Below are 8,361 nucleotides of genomic sequence, written 5' to 3'. Positions count from 1 at the left end.
CGAGCGTTGGAGCCGGTGTAGTATGATTCAATCTTAGCCCTGTATTGACGCTTTGCCTGTTTGATGGTTCGTCGCAGGGCATAGCGTGATTTCTTGTAAGCTTCCCGCACCTTGAAAGCGGCAGCTCTACCCTTTAGCTCAGTGTGAATGTTGCCTGTAATCCATGGCTTCTGGTTGGGGTATGTACGTGCAGTCACTGTCGGGACGACTTATTGATAAAGCCAGTGACTGATGTTGTGTATTCCTCAATGTCATCGGGAGAATCCCGGAACATGTTCCAGTCTGTGATAGCAAACAGTCCTGTAGTTTAGCATCTGCTTCCTCTGACCATTTATTTTTATAGACCTAGTCACTCAGGAGGATAGAGTTGTGGTCGGATTTACCAAATGGAGGGCGAGGGAGAGCTCTGTACGCATCTCTGTATGTGGAGTACAGGTGATCTAGAATTTTTTTCCCTCTGGTTGCACATTTAACATGTTAATAGAGATTTGGTAGAACTGATTTAAGTTTCCTGCATTAAAGTCTCCGGCCACTAGGAGTGCCGCCTCTGGGTGAGTGGTGGAAACATCTCGACGGAACAACGGCTCAGCCACAAAGTGGTAGGCCACACAAGCTCATAGAAAGGGACCGTCGAGTGCTGAAGCGCATAGCTCGCAAAAATCGTCTGTCCTCGGTTACAACACTCATTATCGAGTTCCAAACAGCCTTTTGAAGCAATTTTGGCACAGGAACTGTTCATCTGGAGCTTCATGAAATGGGTTTCCATGGCCAAGCAGCCACACACAAGCCTAAGATCACCATACGCAATGCCAAGCGTCTGCTGGAGCGGTGTAAAGCTCGCCACCATGTTCTCTTGGGTGATGAATCACGCTTCACCATCTGGTAGTCCGACAGACGAATCTTGGTTTGGCGGATGCCAGGAGAACGCTACCTGCCCAAATGAATAGTGCCAACTGTAAAGTTTGGTGGAGGAAAAATAATGGTCTGGGTCTGTTTTTCATAGTTCGGGCTAGGCCTCTTAGTTCCAGTGAAGGAAAATCTTAACGCTACAGCATACAATGGCATTCTAGACAATTCTGTGCTTTTAACTTTGTGGCAACAGTTTGGGGAAGGCCCTTTCCTGTTTCAGCATGACAATGCTCTCAGGCAAAAAAGGGAGGTCCATACAGAAATTATTTGTTGAGATCAGTGTGGAAGAACTTGACTGGCCTGCACAGAGCACTGACCTCAACCCCATCTAACACCTTTGGGATGAATTGGAATGCCGACTGCGAGCCAGGCCTATACACCCAACATCAGTGCCCGACCTCACTAATGTTCTTTTGACTGAATGGAAGCAAGTCCCCGCAGCAATGTTCCAGCAACTGTTATTGCAGCAAAGGGGGACACAAATCCATATTCATGCCCATGATTTTGGAATGAGATGCTCGACGAGCAGGTGTCCACATAGTTTAGTGATGTAGAGTACATGCAGAGCACGTCTAACTATTACACAAGCCGATATAGTGGGGTAAAAGCATAATGCATTTTTAAAGACACCATGCCTCTGGGCCCGTGGCAGTACTTGTGGCTGGCAGCGGGTGTGACACACACATCGTTTCCCAGACCAATAGTTGGTCTTTCAATCTCATCTGGGGTGTGTGTTGGTGTCACTGTGGTCTTCTTCTGACTCCCAGTATCTGCCTCTGGCTGATGGGGGAGAAATTAAAGAGAGCTTTATGAGAGAATGTTAAGAGTACTCCCTTTGACACATAGCTCATCGTTCTATTACACACACTTCTGGAGCTTGGTGTGTTTATACAGTTAAAGAAAAGATAAGGCAATGTGATAGATTAGGGACTTTATTGTTGATGGTTTGGCTGCAATGCCTTTTTCAAGGCCTGTAAGGCAATGTTGGATCAATGGTCCAACATCTGTAGCCACAGAGTGTCCAGAGCTCAGGTTCAAGATCTAGTTTCAACAATTACCTCATGTCTTTGCCTAGCAGGAGAGATAGAGGCACCATTCTGTCTGTCACCTTTATCTCACCATCCAACTTCCCCAAATATCTGCAGGAGGAAAATTCATAAATCAGGCAAGGATGATAAAAATACATGATAGCGCTAAAATAATCGTTTGGTGGAACAGAACACCAGTCAGCACTATGACAGCCTTCAATGCCTGGGCTTTGAGTTAAAGATAACATCACTGAACGCTGACTGCCTGGATTCTCCTCTATTCCTGGTACTCCACTTTCCATCAGCTTTAAAACTAAAGAAGATTTTTTTTTAAAGGACAAGGATCATTCAACAGCAAGGCTTAAAGGTATTAAAGTACTTTCTGGAGCCTCCAGAAATACCTACATGGACTTAAAAAAAGTGATTCTAAAGTGTGTGTGTGTGTGTGTGTGTGTGTGTGTGTGTGTGTGTGTGTGTGTGTGTGTGTGTGTGTGTGTGTTCTATATATGACTATACCTTGAGACAGTAAGATGATAGGCATCTTATCCCATATCTCTAGGGCAAGATGCAGTACCTGGTGCCGACCACCCGCCAACTTCAGACAGAGATAGAGCTCAATCTCTAAATTATTTTCCTTCTTTGGACAATGGATGTACACACTCCTTTACACAAAAGAAAATGAACAAATCCAATGTATCATCAATGTGTGGTGACCACATGGTGGAGAATGTGCTGTACTAGCATATCATGTTAGAGAATGGTGGTGTATGTGAGATTCTGGGTGTTGAAGCGATTCTTGTCTGAACATGTTCAAGGCCAGAGACTGAATGTTTTCTTTTTTTTGTCTTTGTGTCCTTCACCATAGAGTAAGATCCTCTCTATCAGTTTGTAAGGAGTGGATGATGATGTAGGCTGGACTATGGTTGATTGGTGATATGGTGGCATGACAAGTGATTTTTCCTATGCATGTATGGCAATGAGCATTTGTATGCCCTTATTCCGCCTCTGGTGTGGTTTCTAAAAACCCATTGCACGGTACAGTGGCTGAAGGTATTATAGCTTATTAGTGAGACTGTTGGAAGTCCAATCAAGTATCATTACTGTAAACTGTGCTCTTAGTGAGAATGTCCTATCAAGTATCCTTACTGTAAACGGTGTTGTTAATGAGAATGTCCAATCAAGTATCATAACTGTAAACTGTGCCATTAGTAAGAATGTCCAATCAAGTATCATTACTGTAAACTGTGCTGTTAGTGAGAATGTCCTATCAAGTATCAGTAATTTGCATGCGGGGGCTGGGGAATATGTACTGTATTATACCTTATATCTTTAATCAGTGAACATATATCTCGTCTAGTCACAGGCTAATGGCTAATCCAGAGCTCAATGCATGTGCTGAACACAAACCCTTGCGCTCACACGCAAATACAGTACCTACTCACACACGTGACGGGCACTGATTTATCCAAAACATGAGTCAAACAACAAGGTAATTCTACACACAACACACACACACACACACACACACACACACACACACACACACACACACACACACACACACACACACACACACACACACACACACACACACACACACACACACGCGCACAGAGATATAGAGTCATCCTTACAAACCACTGTCTGGTGAGTAACCCTGTTTATCTCAGAGTTCCCCTCTCCTGAGCATCAATCTGTCAGCATGGATTAGGGGTTCAGACTGTGGCGTAGCATCCAAACATTTACACAGGTGAGCATTGAGAGCATCAGTGTATGACAACAACACCGTTGCACGGAAGCAGGAAGTGTCTGCTGCTCGACATGCCGTTGAGACCCTGGCCACCCAAGTCTCCAACCTCACAGAACAGGTTCACCATCTCCGCCTCGATCCACCGGCCACTTCCAGGGCTTTCGAATCTCCGGAGCCCAGAATCAATAACCCGCCGTGTTACTCTGGGGAGCCCACTGAATGCCGCTCGTTCCTCACCCAGTGTGATATTGTGTTTTCTCTCCAGCCCAACACTTACTCCAGGAGCACTGCTCGTGTCGCCTACGTCATATCTCTCCTTATTGGACGGGCTCGTGAGTGGGGCACGGCAATCTGGGAGGCAAGGGCTGAGTGTACTAACCAGTATCAGGACTTTAAGGAGGAGATGATACGGGTTTTTGATCGATCTGTTTTTGGGGAGGAGGCTTCCAGGGCCCTGTCTTCCCTATGTCAAGGCAATCGATCCATAACAGACTACTCTATTGAGTTTCGCACTCTTGCTGTCTCCAGTGGCTGGAACGAGCCGGCCTTGCTCGCTCGTCTTCTGGAGGGTTTCCGCGCAGAGGTAAAGGATGAGATTCTCTCCCGGGAGGTTCCTTCCAGCGTGGATTCCTTGATTGAACTCGCTATTCGCATTGAGCGACGGGTTGATCTTCGTCACCGAGCTCGTGGAAAGGAGCTCGCGCTCTCCGTCGCCTCCCTCTCCGCATCACTACCATCTTCCTCTGCCGGCTCGGGTGCTGAGCCCATGCAGCTGGGAGGTATCCACATCTCGACTAAGGAGAGGGAACGGAGAATCACCAACCGCCTCTGTCTCTATTGCGGTTCCGCTGGTCATTTTGTCACTTCATGTCCAGTAAAAGGCCAGAGCTCGTCAGTAAGCGGAGGGCTACTGGTGAGCGCTACTACTCCTGTCTCTCCTTCAAGATCCTGCACTACCTTGTCGGTCCATCTACGCTGGACCGGTTCGTCAGCTTCCTGCAGTGCCTTAATAGACTCTGGGGCGGAGGGCTGTTTTATGGACGAGACCTGGGCTCGGGAACATGACATTCCTCTCAGACAGTTAAAGGAGCCCACGGCCTTGTTCGCCCTGGATGGTAGTCCTCTCCCCAGGATTCAGCGTGAGACGCTACCTTTAACCCTCACTGTTTCTGGTAATCATAGTGAAACCATTTCTTTTTTAATTTTTCGTTCACCTTTTACACCTGTTGTTTTGGGCCATCCCTGGCTAGTTTGTCATAATCCTTCCATTAATTGGTCTAGTAATTCTATCCTCTCCTGGAACGTCTCTTGTCATGTGAAATGTTTAATGTCTGCTATCCCTCCTGTTTCCTCTGTCTCTTCTTCACAGGAGGAGCCTGGTGATTTGACAGGGGTGCCGGAGGTAGACTAGGCTCATCGCCTGTCGCCGTCGGAACGTAACTATGATGTGGGTAACCGCGAACTGCTCGCCATCCGGTTAGCCCTAGGCGAATGGCGACAGTGGTTGGAGGGGGCGACCGTTCCTTTTGTCGTTTGGACTGACCATAGGAACCTTGAGTACATCCGTTCTGCCAAACGACTTAATGCGCGTCAGGCGCGTTGGGCGCTGTTTTTCGCTCGTTTCGAGTTCGTGATTTCTTATCGTCCGGGCTCTAAGAACACCAAGCCTGATGCTTTGTCTCGTCTCTTCAGTTCTTCAGTAGCCTCCACTGACCCCGAGGGGATTCTCCCTGAGGGGCGTGTTGTCGGGTTGACTGTCTGGGGAATTGAGAGGCAGGTAAAACAAGCGCTCACTCACACTCCGTCGCCGCGCGCTTGTCCTAGGAACCTTCTTTTCGTTCCCGTTCCTACTCGTCTGGCCGTTCTTCAGTGGGCTCACTCTGCCAAGTTAGCCGGCCACCCTGGCGTTCGGGGTACGCTTGCTTCCATTCGCCAGCGTTTTTGGTGGCCCACCCGGGAGCATGACACCCGAGAGGAGAAGAGGAGGAGAGCAAAGTCCTTATATGGATGAGGATGAGACAAACCAGAGAGGAATCAAAAACTGCATTGCACCTACAGTGTAACAGTGTGGTTTGTATATGCATTTACTATTCTGTTCTATTCTATTCTGTCCTGTTCTATTATGTTCTGTTCTGTTCTATTCTGTTATGTTCTATTATGTTATATTCTATTATGTTCTGTTATGTTCTGTTCTATTATATTCTATTATGTTCTGTTATGTTCTGTCCTATTATGTTCTGTTCTATTATGTTTTGTTCTATTCTATTATGGTCTATTCTATTCTGTGCATTGGATGAACCTCTCATTGAAGAAAATCAAAGCAGAGGGGGAGACAACATGTCACTGGGGAATTGGAGTCATCCTCCAATTCAAATAAGATTGCCACAGCTGTTTTGCTACTTTACGTTAAATGATGTATATGGTACTGTACTGCTCAGGTCAGACCAAAGGGCTAAAACACACACATCAACTAATAAGGATCATTAAAGACGTCACCACCAAGACACCAGGTGCGCTGTAAGTGTCTGTCATTCACAACATTTCCAGGATTAAATCTCTTCTTGTCCCTCTGGAAAATACACACCCTCCCACCTCCCCTTGTCCCTCAACCCTCTCTGGGAGCATTGTTCCCCTATCATCCGCCTGCCTGGCCAAACAGAGGATATCCACTGGGATGTGTGGCCTGGCTTAAACATTTCACACTGACAAACATTTACACCAAGCATTGTCAGCTTGCATGGTCAACAGTAAACTTCCAGTACTCAACTTATTCAAGTTAAACTATATATATAAAAATATGTGGAATCCCCTTCAAATTAGTGGATTTGATTATTTCAGCCACACCCGTTGCTGAAAGGGGTATAAAATCGAGCACACAGCCATGCAATCTCCATAGACAAACACTGACAGTAGAATGGCCTTATTGAAGAGATCAGTGACTATCAACGTGGCACCTTCATAGGATGCCACCTTTCCAACAAGTCAGTTCATCAAATTTCTGCCCGCGTAGCGTGTAAAAATCGTCTGTCCTCGGTTGTAATGCTCACTACTGACTTCCAAACAGCCTTTGACAGCAATGTCAGCACAATAACTGTTTGTCGGGAACTTCATGAAATGGGTTTCCATGACCGAGCAGCCGCAAACAAGCCTAAGATCACCATGCGGTGTAAAGCTCGCCACCGCTCTGGAGCAGTGGAAACTCTGGCGTGATGTTTCACACTCCAACATCGGTCAGTCCACCGGATGAATCTGGGTTTGGCAGATGCCAGGAGAACGCTACCTGCCCGAATGCATAGTGCAAACTGTAAAGTTTAGTGGAGGATTTCCATTCAGCAATGTTCCAACCTCTAGTGGAAAGCCTTCCAGAAGAGTGGAGGCTGTTATCACAGCAAATGAGGGACCAACTCCATTTTAATGCTCATGATTTTGGAATGAGATGTTCGACGAGCAGTTGTCCACATACTTTTGGTCTTGTAGTGTTTATGGCAAGAGAGATATGTTAGTAGAGTTGTCAATACCAGGGGTCAATCCTATTTCAATTCCAGTGGAGGCTGCTGAGGGGAGGATGGCTCATATTAATGGCTGGAACGGAGTGAATGGACCATGTGTTTGATGTATTTGATACCATTCCACTGATTCCGTTCCATCCATTACCACGTACCTGTCCTCCCCAATTAAGGTGCCACCATCTCCTGTGTTCAATTCAGTCTGTTCTGAAAAGAAGGGGGCATAATATATCTGTGTTCATCAATTGATTTGACCATGTTTGATTAGGCAGTAAAGTAGAGCGACTAACACAACCACCGGATGTACCTTTGTGCTGGGGGTGGGTGGGTGGAGAGTTGCTATGGAAACAGCAGTGCTTCCTACTCTCAGCTCAATGGCAGGCTAAGTGGAAACAGCCAGTCTATTATCGTAAACAATTTATTGATTGACTTCATCAATTGAGTTGTCAGTCTGACGCAAAAACAGTGTCCTTGACAGTACTGGCCCATGTCCCTGCCAGCTACCCTTCACATGTCTCGCTCATTTTCCTTGACAGTACTGGCCCATGTCCCTGCCAGCTACCCTTCACATGACTCACTCATTTTCCTTGACAGTACTGGCCCATGTCCCTGCCAGCTACCCTTCACATGTCTCGCTCATTTTCCTTGACAGTACTGGCCCATGTCCCTGCCAGCTACCCTTCACATGTCTCGCTCATTTTCCTTGACAGTACTGGCCCATGTCCCTGCCATCTACCCTTCACATGTCTCGCTAATTTTCCTTGACAGTACTGGCCCATGTCCCTGCCTGCTACCCTTCACATGACTCGCAGGAGGCTGCTGAGGGGAGAACAACTCATAATAATTTAAATGTTTTCTTTTTTTATTTCACCTTTATTTAACCAGGTAGTCTAGTTGAGAACAAGTTCTCATTTACAACTGCGATCTGGCCAAGATAAAGCAAGCAGTTCGACACAAACAACAACACAGAGTTACACATGGAATAAACAAACATACAGTCAATAATACAGTAGAAAAAACAGGATAGAAATGTATATATACAGTGTGTGCAAATGAGGTAAGACAAGGGAGGTAAGGTAATAAAATAGGCCATAGTGGCAAGGTAATTACGATATAGCAATTAAACACTGGAGTGATAGATGTGCAGAATATGAATGTGCAAGTAGAG

The sequence above is a fragment of the Oncorhynchus clarkii genome, chromosome 30, assembly GCF_045791955.1.
Source record: "Oncorhynchus clarkii lewisi isolate Uvic-CL-2024 chromosome 30, UVic_Ocla_1.0, whole genome shotgun sequence".
Classification (NCBI taxonomy): domain Eukaryota; kingdom Metazoa; phylum Chordata; class Actinopteri; order Salmoniformes; family Salmonidae; genus Oncorhynchus; species Oncorhynchus clarkii.
Note: the sequence above shows the minus strand (reverse complement) of the source record.